This window comes from Carassius gibelio, chromosome B13 (genome assembly GCF_023724105.1).
Source record: "Carassius gibelio isolate Cgi1373 ecotype wild population from Czech Republic chromosome B13, carGib1.2-hapl.c, whole genome shotgun sequence".
In the NCBI taxonomy this organism is placed as follows: domain Eukaryota; kingdom Metazoa; phylum Chordata; class Actinopteri; order Cypriniformes; family Cyprinidae; genus Carassius; species Carassius gibelio.
The window spans coordinates 4,978,524-4,992,659 of NC_068408.1; positions in this window are offsets into that span (position 1 = coordinate 4,978,524).

Below are 14,136 nucleotides of genomic sequence, written 5' to 3' on the forward strand. Positions count from 1 at the left end.
GGAATGGGGCTGACAACAATTCTCATATTTTTAATGCGGTTAAAAAGAAAAATGTGGACCAACATAAGCCCAACATGAATATCTTTGACAAATAGGTTAGCTGTTAAAGCTGGAAGCACGAGCGCGGGACAGACAGAAATTAGCGTTCTGGAGGAATGGCTTCATAAATTCCCCTGGATGCAATGAACACCTGTGACCCAGTTTCCACAAAACCTGCATCATGCGCCCCGCAAATATGGATCTGATGGCGACCATTCATAAAGCGCTGCTGTTTAAGGTCAGTGATGTGTAACATGTGGTGGAGAAGCTCTGATCCTGGATCCCATGAGTGCAGCAGAGGCTTCTGTGGGCTGGAAGCTTTGAGCTCAGCCATGAACTCATGATGGCTCTGTCTGAAACCAAAGGCAGCTGTCTTACTGCCAAGACAGCCAGTGACTTCATAGAGGGCTTTTTCTGTTATTTCAGGCACAGCCAACATTTCGTTGGGTCACACGGTGGTACATAAATAAAACTGCATGTTCCATGAATGTGCTACATTTTAATGTCTGCTGACTTTTTTATTATGAGACCTATTAGACGGAGTGAATTTAGATAAATTGGGGGAAAACGTTATCATTGACATGACTTTGATAAATGTCTTAATTATACTCAATTTATCATATGTTTGATAAACTTACGTCAAAAATGTTATTCACCTACAACATGAAAATCATCTATTTTTATATTCATTAAATATCTGCAAGCTCTTTTCAACTACATATAAATAAATTAATGCAATATCAATGTGTTAATAATATGTGACCCTGGACCACACAACCAGTCATAAGGGTCAGTTTCTCCAAATTGAGATTTATATATCATCTAAATAAGCTTTCTATTGATGTATGGTTTATTAGGATCGGACAATATTTGGAAATCTGGAATCTGAGGGGTGCAAAAAAAATAAAATACTGAGCTCATCAGGGTTTTAAACTATTTAGACATTTTTATGTGTGTGTGTGTGTGTGTGTATATATATATATATATATATATATATATATATATAAATATAACCCAAATCATTCTAGGCTGATTTGGTGCCTCAATGATCCAGTTATTATTGGTGCTTTAATTTATATTTTATTCAATTAATAATTTTCTCAAATAGAAAACATTTATTTTCAATTGCAACAATATTTCACAATATTCCTATATTTCTTTTGATGAAAAAGCAGACTTCATAATATGTTGTGTGTTCATAGAAAGTGGGAAGCAGTTGTCAGTTGTGTTGTGTTGTGATGGATGTAATGTAAGCGGATGATGAGTGTTGAATCTTCTCAGACATCAGTCTCGCAGCTCTGTGTCAGCAAAGACGCGGATCTCTAATCAAATAGCACCTTCAGATGCAGCGCGGCCAGCCGGTGTGCTGAGACTCAAACAGGCCACTGCAGCACTGCCAGCCGCTCCAGAGGCAGATGGGCAGATCAATCAAATAAATGGAGACAAAATATTCCTCATAAACAGAGACTTTTGATAAATATGTGGCTCACTGTGCTGAAACGTTCAAACGAAGGAACTGCATACTGTGCAGTGCTCAGCATTTACTGAACAAAAACAGATGGAGAGTGTTCTTGTGTGATCAGGTCATTTTATATGTGCTATATATGTATATGGGTGAATTTGAACATTTATTTTGTAGGCTACTGTATTATATTTTAAATTGGAAAAACAAGCTTTTTTCATTCTTTTTTTTTTTACTACAAATTATTTAAATCTGGGTGTTCCTTTATTTTTACATTCTTAAAAAAAAAAAAAAAACTTTTAACTAACACCAGCCACTTCCTTAATGACATCATCCAGGAAGTGACATCATTTTGGAGGAAACTGATGAAATCAACAGCACAAACTTTAGTAAGTATTAGCAGCGGATCTGATGAAAAGCTAGGATTTTTGTTGTATGTGTTAAACTGTCTCACATCTTGTTGGATAACATTTTCAGAAATCATTTTGATCATCATTTCAGGATGATTAAAACAAAAAAATAAATTCTCTTTAATTCCACACACTCATTGAAAAACAACTGCCAACCCCTCACTGAGAAACTTTAGTTCTTCCTATTCAGTTCATTGTATTGCAACACTTAAGAATGGAAGGTATAAATAAAGTTAATTGTGACCTTTTTATCAATTCAGACTTTTTTTCCCTCAAGATTTTAACTTTTTTTCTTTTTCTTTTTTTCTTGAATTCTAAAGAAAAAAAAAAATCAGAATTAATAACATACATAAACATAAATCTGCCTCTAAACCTCTTTTTTTCTTTATTCAAAGTTGATCTAGATAACTACACTGAAACTATTCAAAATTCTGGTAATGGTAAAGCAGTGAAAAGGCCATCTCTATTCAAACTAGCCTATATGTCCTGTAAAAAAACATGGTTACTTACGCTTTTACTGTAATAAAACCAGGGTTATTTTTCTAAAGGGATTTGTATTTGTATATTATTTCTTTGTTGCTTTTCTTTCTTTCTTTCTTTCTCTCTTTCTTTTTGTTTTTATAACTGTGCTGCATTAATGGTTTGATGTTTTGTATTGTATGGCAATAAAAAATATAGGATTCATGATCCAAGCTTTCAGATTGGGACTTCAGAGCACAGATCTTGAGATTCATTCAATTCACAAACCCACTCCGATCTGAATCAAAAGATTCATGAAAAGGCCATTACTTTTCAAAATCATTACACACATTGTATCTATATTGTATTGTGAGGCCTCAGATTGGCCCTCAGTCCGCACAGAGCCTGTTGTAGTCTTATCTTGATAGGATATTGTAGTGCTGTAGAGGATTTGTCCACTTGTAATCCACTCAAACCCTGATCCTCTGACGGCCAGCGGTTGGCCGGTCATGTGGCTGTAATCCAGACAGATTCTCCACAGCATCCAGTAACAGCGTCCCGCCGCGTCCTAATGCTGTTCTCCCCCAATTAGCCTCATGTTTCTCTTGCACTTCTTGCAAATGTTTTCCTGAGACAGAACGATTTGTTCTGGCTGATAGCAAGTGAAAGCAAATTACCACCGGATTAATGGAGTGAGTGTGTGTGCGCTTTTAGGCCTTGTGTGCGTGTATGAGGATGTTTTCCTAATCAAATTAAGATGGCCAGCAGTGGACGTCCTTATTTACTGTCATATTAGTCAGATATCTGTGTTGAGGATGAGGGAGGAGAGACTGCAGGGTGTCTGATGTGATTTGCGTTCATTATCTCTAAGAGTCAAGCTGAAATTACATCTCTTTGTTCACTCCGAGTCTTAATTGAACAATCAATCTTAGGCTTTTAGTGTTGACAGTGACCTCTCTCGTATCTCTCTTAATCTTCTGCTCTTTGCATTTATTCAATACCATTCCTGCCACTTAATCTATGATATATATTATAATGATTCAAGTTACTTTTGTGAAAATAAAATGGGTGAAATATTGTTCCATCATACTTCAGCAGATGTAAAAAATGAAACCGCATACTTATTCTGATCTGTAGACCCCATTTATTCAAATATACAACTAGTTATCATGCTAATTTTATTATATTTTAAGAGATTAAAAACTTCTTGCTGACAAATGGGTAGGACCTAGTGGTTTGAAGGACAGTGGCAAAGATATATAAAGATTTAAAATGACAATGAATTAGTCTTTATGAGCTGCACTGTGATCCTTAAATGGAGTTTTAATATCATCTAATGATTCTTGATATGCCTGACAAGATTTTTTTGGTGAAATATTTCAGCTAAATAAATAAATCCATACAAGGACACATTCTAAAGTATGAAAAACTGTAAAGCCGTTTTAAATGTCTATTGTTTTGATGCTTGATTAAGATATTATGTAATTTATTGATTAATACATTAATTTTCTGTCATGCATAATGTTCATTTTTATAAAACAAAACAAAATAAAAACAAACCCAAAATAACACATGGTTTAAACTATATTTATTTACCTGAATTTCAGTTGAAAGTTTTCAAAAAACTGCTAATATATATTAAAATAAAACCTCCTGCGTTAATAAATAGTTTTCTTGAGACAAAACAATTTGTTCTGATGGTTGATTATTCTATTTATTAGCACATGCGCGCACACACACACACACACACACACACACACACACACACACACACACACACTCACTCACTCACTCACTCACTCACTCACTCACTCTCTCTCTTTTGTGATGTTTAGTAACTATCTCCATTTTTTTCATAGACCTATAATTTAGCTTTTTTTTTGTGCATCATCTACACTGCCATTCAATAATTTGGGGTTGGTAAGATTTACATTTTTTTAAAATAAGTATATTATGCTCAAAGGCTGCATATATTTGTTACAAAAATAAATAATACATTGTGAAATATTATTACAATTTAAAACAACTATTTACTATTGGAACATATTTTAAGAAGTAATTAGATTCCTGTGATTCAAAGCTAAATTTTTCAGCATCATTACTCCGGTCTTCAGTGTCATATAAGCTTTCAGAAATCATTCCTATATGCTGCTCTAATAAATACATTTAGTTGTGCTGCTTCATATTTTTGTGGAATTTCAGGAGTTTAAGGCTTCTTTGATGAATAGAAAGTTTAAAGGAACAGCATTCATTTAAAACAGAAATCGTAAACGTTTATGCATTAGTGCAAATTTTTCTATCTCAAATTATTCAAAGGGAATTAGTTCCTGTATTCTCCTGGAACAGTCAAAAATAGCTACTTTACAGATGCTGTAAGGATGTCTTTTGCAAGTCTCTCTGTTTTTCCCCCTATTGTCATCTGAGCTCTCTCTTTCTCTGTCCGTTTCTTTCATGCCCTTTCCAATGGCTGCTGAGGATTACTTGTGGACAGCTCCGAGATAAACCAATAAAATGGATAAATATTTAATGACACATCAGTGCTGGAAAGGATAAAACAGATAAGTGAAGGGATTCATCTCAGATGAACAGTAGTGAAGAGAGAAGTTCAGCTGGATAAAGGAATGATGAGTGTTTAGTGCTCAAAGACGAGAGTGGTGTCAGTGAGATGTGCTGACTTGATGCACATGACCTTTAGTGCTGTCTTGCGCTGCATTCTGAATTTTTAGTTGTGAGTTCAGCAGTTATAATATTTGTAATTTCAGATTTTGTTTGTTTGTGTTTTTATCATTTGTATTATTATTATTTTTTAATTTAAAGTTAGTTTAATTTTTTGTTCAATATTTTATTTTATTATTATTATTTTTATTTGCATCATACAAATTCTCATGGTTTGATTATCCCAATTGATTGGCTCTGTTTGGAATAGCATACTACTACCATACTATTTCTGCAGCATACAATATGTAAAGCATTCAACTTCTGTGTTTTACAGTTTAAAATGTTTTACCATTGCATTCCGCTTACATCTTTATCCAGATTCATTTTGAAATAACAGTATTTTACACTAATTAGTATGTGCAGTAAGATGTGCCCTATAGCAATTCGTATACAATTCATACATACTGAACATAAAGGCATTAAACTTGGTTCAATAAATAACTGTTTAGTGCTGCAATGACTGGACACAACTGCAATGTGACATGACACACAACTGTTTTAAATATTTAGCGATGCATAATATACCTGTATACCATTAGTAGACAGTGTGCACTATAGATTGTATAGAATAGTTAGAATTTAATTCCCAGTACAGCCCTGGGGTAGTTTGTTTGATAATGTGTAACAGAAAATGCATTTAACATTTTATTGTGGTTAGTTTAAAGATGATCATGGTTAATTATGTAAAAAAAATTCAAATTCAATATAGCCTATGTGTGGTGGTAGTTTTGCTCTTTTAATAAAATGTGTTGAATTAGAGTGACATTTGCTGTTCATTAACACAGATTTCTGTTTATTGAATTTAAGTGAATTGCTGTGATCTGTCTCATTTCAGCACTGTTCATACATGCTCAATATGTTGAGTAAGTATTTAACTGTTTGTCTGACACATCAACACTCTTACATCACTCATAGTGACCCTATAGTCAACATCAAATTCAATCCTGTTGATGTGGAGTGGACACTGAACAGATGCCTGGAAATAAAGGGATATGACTGCATCTAAAAACAAAGGCGATTAAAAAAATAAAAAATAAAAAAATATATATATATGATTCTCATGTAAAGTGGATGATATAGATTAAATTCATAAAATTCCTGCCTAATCACTGCTAACAAGAAACATTCTGACTAATGAGAAACTTTGACAAGAAACTTTGACTAATGTCCTAGCAAGGTTCTCTCAAAGTTATGAACAAACATTTTTCCAGGAATGTTGATAGAATGTTTGTTCTCTGTCAGGGGAGGATCTACCGGGGTGGCAAATGCCACCCTAAAAGAAAGCATTGCCACCCCTGCTGCCACCCCAGTTGGCAGCAACGAATTAAAGGTTATGGCCAATTTGATAATTTACAAGGGCGAATCTTTCTTGATTCGTGATCCCGCTCAGAACTCCCGAACTGATTCAAATGATTCGCGAACCCGCTTTGAACTCCCGAACTGACTCAAATGATTCGCGAACCCGCTACAAACTCCCGAACTGATTCAAATGATTCGCGAACCCGCTCCGAACTCTCGAATTGATTCAAATTATCCGCGAAGTTGTTTCGAACTCCCGAACTAATTCAAATGATTTGCGATCCCCAAACTGACTCAAATGATTCGCTATCCCGCTCCGAACTGACTCAAATGATTCGCTATCCCGCTCCGAACTGACTCAAATGATTCGCGATCCCGCTACGAACTCCCGAACTGATTCAAATGATTTCGCGATCCCCAAACTGACTCAAATGATTCGCGAACCCTCTCCGAACTCCCGAACTGACTCAAATGATTCGCGATCCCCATAACTGACTCAAATGATTCGCGATCCCGCTCTGAACTCCCAAACTGACTCAAACGATTCGCGATCCCCATAACTGACTCAAATGATTCGCGATCCCGCTATACGAACTCCCGAACTTGACTCGGTGACTGCAATAATTGACTTCATGATGGTTTTAAGAGCGGTTTAAATTCTGGTCGTGTTTCATAGTCAGACCCGATGTAACTTTTTGTAGTCTTGCATTGCTAGTCTAGTTTGGTTCACTTTGCAGCTTTTCAACAGGAGCAGGAAGAGAACGTCTGACCGACATGAACAACGGGCCAAAAACATTTTGGTCAAACTGAATTAGATCAGATCACAATAACAGACACAATAACAGTTAAAATATCTCTTTCAAAATATGGCATAGAAATCTCTAGAGGACGCACAGAAACCAGCAGAAGTACAGAAACCGCAAGTATGGAATCAGCAGTCAGAATGTCTGGTGATTATTTCTCAGGCTGACTGTGAATATGTAGTTTAATTACTTTTACAGTATGTGGCCTTGAATCTGTCAATCTCTGGCAGATCCAGTGTGTATTAAACATTTAACATGAGGTTAAAAAAAACCCCAATGATTAATGAATTAAGCAGACCACAGCTATAGCTGTAAGGTAATGGTCAGAGGTTTATTTTCATTTATGTTGCACAATATTCACAGCAGTCAGTTCACACATACACTACCGGGGGGTCAGTAAGATAAAAAAAAGAAGTATCTTCTGTGCACAGAGTATGTATTTATTTGATCAAAAATACAGTCTACAACTATAAAATTGTGAAATATTAAAAAAAAATATTTTTAATTTAAAATAACATATTTCTGTTTGAAAATATATGAAATGTAATTTATTCCTGTGATGTAAAGCTGAAGTTTCATCATAATTACTCCAGGCATCGATGTCATATGATCCTTCAGAACTCATTCTCATATGCAGGCTTGTTACTCAAGAAATATTTCTTATTATTATCAGTGTTGAAAATATGTGCTGCTTAATAATTTTTTATGAAACACATTGGTTTCAAATAAAGATATTATAAATGAATGATCAATTGAATGCATCCCTGCTGAATAAAAGTGTAAAAAAGTATGAAAAAAAAATCTACCGACTCCAAACTTTTTAATGGTAATGTGATATCAGAAAATAAAAAGGCCAGAGTAGCTCTGAAAAGTGTTAAGTTTGGTGTGTAATTGTGTGCAGGCGGCTCTGTTGCTGCTGTTCTCATGATAATAGGGTTTGCAGTGAATTTCAACATTTTAATTTCTCCTGTCACACCTCCTCTGTCTTTTCCTCTCTCTCCTCCTCCTTTTTCTCATCTACCTCTCTCTCCGTGTCTCGGTGGCTTCTCTTATTGATTTTTCTGTCCCTTGGACTCTTAAAACAAACCAAAGTGGAGAAGATTGTTTTCTTTGGAAGAGTTCTCTCTCTCTCTCTCTCTCTCTCTCTCTCTATGACAGGGGGTCTTTTCCGGGGTCTATCTGCTTTCTGTTGTTCGTGGGTCGAGAGGGCACTGGTGTCATGGAGAGCTTTAGTGTTTGGTGCGTTCGGAGCGGATGGCTTTGGAATATCAATCAGCCGCTGCGAGTGAACCAGCAGGAAAACTAACAGATTCATCTGATGGCAGACTGATGGAGAAAGAGAGATAGAGAGAGAGAGTGAGAGCTCCTCAGCCCAGAGGGAGTCCGGCTCTGTCTGGAGCCGCTCACGTCTGATTGGTGGAGAGATAAAGGTGGTTCAGTGCCCACCTACGACCACACAGCAGTGCTTAGATATCCTTGAACGCTTTCAAACATCTTTATCTTTAATCCCCCCTATCTCTCAATTCAATATCAGTTTTCAATTTAGTGTGTTTTGTTGGCATGTTAACAAATTGGAAGTTCATAGTTGTTTGGAGCTTGGCAGTATACAATGAAAAAATAAATAAAATAAAAACACTGCAAAAGGATCTAAAATATTATTATTAATTTAACCTTAATCTTAATTGGACTAATAATAACTTTTTCAATTTTATTTATTTTTTTCAAATTACATTTAAAATTGTGTAGCAAATTAGGCTAGTAAGAAATAACATTTTCAGGTAATGTTATGTAAACATTACTTTCAACTTATATTAATTTAATCAATAATAAATTAATAATAAATAAATGTAGTAACAATAATAAATAAATCCATTTATTATTATCATAATTACGTTTTCTTTTGGTAATTTTTGTATAACAGTAACTGCCATGATGGTTTTATGGTGTTGTAGGTGGTTGCCAGGATGTTGCTATGCATTTGCTGTGGTATTGTTATTTAATTCGTAGCTGTTTGGTTGCTAGGGTGTTCTGAATGGTTGCTAGGTGCCTGAGTTTTTTTTTTTTTTTTGTCTATTCCATCATCCACCATGCATAAATCACACGCTTTATTGTATAGAATAACAGCAGTAGCATGTCAATAGCACAAATAATGCAAGACAAGTTACGTGTGGGAACTTTAATAGGCTTAATGGTTATGTCACACTGCAAATGTCTGCGGAAATGAGGCCTGCATATTGATCCTTGCATGTGTGCCTCATCCATTACCCTTCAGTGAAAACCTCTGATCATTATTGATCCGCCATTGTCTAAAAGTGTGTGTCTGTTCACATTCACACATGTGATCTTTGTTGCTGCAGTATGTGAAACTGCCTGCTGGAAATCTCCCAACAAAACCCCTCCTGACCTGGTTCAGCTCACGTATGTACATGGCCCTGGTTCAATGCATGTGCAGATCATACACCTTTACTTATTTGTCAGAGTGTGTTGTCAGAGCAGTCTCTTTGCTGTTCCTGGATTCCATTATCAACAAATAGATAAGATTTCCTAATGATATGATATCATTTCTCCCCCTCTTGCTCATGCACAAATAATCTACAGTAATTGCTAAAAGCTAAAAAACTCAGATTACAGAAGAATAGTGTGTGTGTATATATTAGAGCTGAAACAACGAATCGATTTAATCGATTAAAATCGATTATTAAAATAGTTGTCAACTAATTTAGTAATCGATTCGTCGCTAAATAAATTTTATTTGCCATAAGCGGCTCATTTCGTGCATATTTCAAATCTGCGGTGACCAAAGTGTGGCAGTAATGAGCCACCGGAGGTTTTACTCAGCCAGTACAGCAGGTGAAGTAGCGAATAGCCAATAGCTGGCCTCGTTTTATGTCACGTGCTTCCCGAACAGCGTCTCTGCAGCATTCAGCGGGAAGTGGGAGTACTTTACTTTGAGCCTTCAAAATGAAGAGTAACCTGTAAACTCTGCACTACTGAACTGTTTAAGTGGCCGTTCACATATCGTGTCTTTTGCGTGCTCAAGTTCGTTATTTCCCATGTAGGCGCGCAGTATGCACTCTCATAATGGAAGCGACGCGGTCGCGACACGCACGCGGTGCGATGCGCCCGTTTTTCCAGGCGCGTCCACACCGCATCCATTTATCCTTTGCTGAAATTTCCGGGTCTTCATGGAGAGGGCACGTCATGGAGAGAGCACGTCATGGTTGCTTAGCAAAGGCAGACGCCTCAGGGGCGCTTCTGCCCGAGCGCTTTGGAAAGAAAGAGAAAGCGGCGGGACTTGCGTTTTCCACGCGTTTTTAGGTGCGATGTGTGAACGGCCCCTAAGAATTTTATTTGTGCAGATTCTCCAGTACAAGGTTGTTTGCAAATGTTTAGTCCTAAAAGCTGATAACATTGCTTTTTAACAGTTAACATTTAAAGCTTTAAAACATGTTATGTGATCAGTTTGTCGTTTACCAGTTCATAATTCAGACTTGCAGCCTAATTATGACTGAATGAGAGAGGTAAATGTTTGAGTATATTTAAAATGCACTTCTTTTCTAAGTATTCACTGCTCTTTTTCACACAGCAGGTTTTTTGTGTGTGTCCCAGTTTTTTTTTTCTGGACAACCTTCTGATGGATTTTACTTTAAATTGTGAGTTCCATTCAGGTTTCATGCCATTGGCACTTTTTTTTCGAAGGATTGTTTACAATTTCACAGCATAAGCTATAAAGCTTTTTCCCAGTAAATAATAAAATACAATGCACTGCAATTTTATTCTGTTTTATCCTTATACTTCTTGAAAATATGTTCTCAAAGATTCCTTAAGCTTTGTTTGGGATGTTAAACTACTTTAGGAGCTCTAAGGACTGCCATGGTGAAAACAATATTTGAAATCTCCTTGTGAATTTTGCTAGAGTATGGGTCAGTGTTTTGATTGCAGAAGAGTTCGACAAAGGATTACTAACATAATAAAACAACTCAAGGTATATTTTTGATGAGGATATGAGAATGCAAAATGGTTAAAATCTCTTAAAAATCTATGCTGAATGATAAAGACCCTTTATTAATAATTTACTTGGGGAAAAAATGGAAAAAACTAAAATATAAGTACATAAACCGATTAATCGATTAATCGTAAAAATAATCGACAGATTAATCGATTATCAAAATAATCGTTAGTTGCAGCCCTAGTATATATATATATATATAGTGCCCTGCTGAAGTATTCATACCACCAATCATGACAGAGCAAAAAACTAATTTGTGGTAACTGCAAATTTAATGGTAGACCTAAAATAATAAATGCTTTGCATAAGTATTTTCTTTGACACTTGAAATATAGGTCAGGGTCATTCCAGTTTCGCCGGATCAGCCTTGAGGTGTTTCCGTCCATCACTTGCTCACCAATGGATCCTCTGCAATGAATGGGTGCCGATCTGATGCATCGAGCCCTGGTGCTAATGTGGGAGATTCGTGTTTGAGTCTGACTCGAGACATTCCTAGATCCTGTTCCTCCCTCTTCTCTCCACCGCTTCCTGACTTCCTGCCAAAAATAAAATGAAAAGATGAACTGGGAGACACTGATTTGCTTCCCGCAAGTGCATTTGTTCAGCTTTTATGTAAACGACCATTTTGTTCCATCTTAAGTAGTAACGATTGTGATATAAAATATGCTGCATTGAAGGACATTAAGTTGGTAATTGGATTATTGGCTCAATCTGTGTCTGGGAAGTCGTCTATAGTGTTTAGGATGCGGCACAGGGATAATAGGGTGGTTGTTACACATCCAGCTTTCGTTTGGACCTTCATGTGAATTGATTTCAGCTCTCATTTCAGGCCTGTCAGTGGCATGCAGCAGATCACAGGAAATGTGTTCAGATTATGTGTTGAGGGATCACAACGATGCTGGATGTGAAATACTTTTCGGGCACCTGAGTACCTGAAGAGATTTTAAATGCAGGTTTGCATGTTTCTTCAGTGTCAGGGCTCTCTATCCTTCTAATTCAAGTTGGATGTGAAAAAGGAGTATATAATATATAACAATAGTTAAATATTATGTATATTATGGTTAGATTACTTGCAAATTGTAGTCTGTAATGTAATCTATTACGCTACACATTTTTGGTAATATAATCAGACTATTTTTAGATATTTTTTGAAAAAGCAGATTTATGGAGAATAAAATGTAGAATAATTTATTGCTATTGTGTGAATAATGTGTTATTGTGTAATCAATAAAAAGTACCTGTTGTCTGATTAAAAGTGATTCAATGTATTAATACACTCAATAGTAATAAAAATTCAGTAAACACTCTTCATTTCAAGTATTTTAAAAGAAAAAAATATTAAAATGATCTGCTCAATAGAGTCATTTGTTTGTGAATTGCACTGTATGTTTTTGTTTGGCTTTGTATAGAAATCAAACCTGCACTGTTAACATTGTTTTTGCACAAACATTTTGCAAGGACGGTTCTCTAGAAAGACTAGATTTCTTGCTGTTATTTCGCTGCACAAGTCACATTCAACTCTATAGTTGGCTATAGATTCAGCAGAAAACTCTGGCGAAGAGTAAAATATCGACCTTGAAATTTTAAGAATCGATGTAATATTTAATTAAAGGTAAAAAAAAATGCATGTTTATACTTAGCCCTACTTTTTGAAAATGCAACCTACTACAATGCTAAAATTTTACAAATGTGAATCTTTATCATAAATGCAAATACAGAGATAACATGATTGTTAATGTGAACAATCATCATGCAGTTTCACTTTTATTCTCTGCAGATGAGGGTCTAAATGTCAGTTTCATTCATCCATTCCCCTGTTGTGTAGAAGCAGGTTTGTTTGTGAGTGTGTGTGTATGCAAATTTGAGAAGTTGTGATGGAGTATGTCAGTGAGAAAAGCAGTCAACCACCTCCACTGCCCTTTCCTCTCTCACTCTCGGGGAAAGTTCTGTTTGATTGAATGCAGCATAGTGAGAAAGAGCAGTATTTCCTAGGACTGTGTCTGTTGATGTTTCCCAGAGCTCTACTTGCAGTCTGAGTGAAATGCCAACAGATCGTCTCAATATACGCCACCCAGGACCCCAGCACAGGTCTGAAGAAATGGAGGAGATAATGAACAGATGATAGTTCCTCTCTTTGGGAGAAAAGTGTTGAAAACTTGCTTGCATTTTCAGGCTCTGTCAACTAGTTTTGACATATATCTGAGTACTCTGGTGAGAGTAAGTGCTGTCTGTCTGTGCTAGACAATGAGATGTTTTTGCAGTTGTAGTGTCCTTTTGTTTATATTAAAATCTTTTGCTCCTCATACCTCCGACAGAGAGGGATCTGTGATTGTCTGTCGTTCGATATATGTCTGCTGTTCTAACAGTCTGTATGTCTGTCTGTCTTTGTCTTTTTTTTTTGTTTCTATGTCTGTTGTTCTTAATCTTAAATAATATGTTTACTTTATATAGCATCTTTCTAAAAAACTCAAGGTCACTTTACAATAATATAGTAAATAAACATGACAGCAAATACACTATACAGATAAACATACGATCATTTCATACAACCAGGATAATAAAGGATCTGAACAAACAGAATAAGAGAAACAAGATGTGAAAAGATATGTTGTTCTATTTGCCTGCCTTTCTGTTCTGTATATCGGTCTGTTTTCATGTCTGTTGCTCTGTCGTTCTATTTGTCTGTCTGTCTTCCGGTCTGTCTACCTTTTTAAAAACCTTTTTTTTTTGTCTGTCTGTCATTGTTCTACCTGTCTGTCTGCATATCTGTTATTCAGTATGTTGTTTTATCTATCATTCTATCTGTCTGTCCTTCTACTGGTCTGTCTAAATGATATTGTTCTGTCTGTATGTTTGTTGTTCTGTATGTCATTCTGTCTGTCATTCTATTTTTGTATGTCTGTCTGTTTTTCTACCTGTCTGTCTGCATTGATGTTC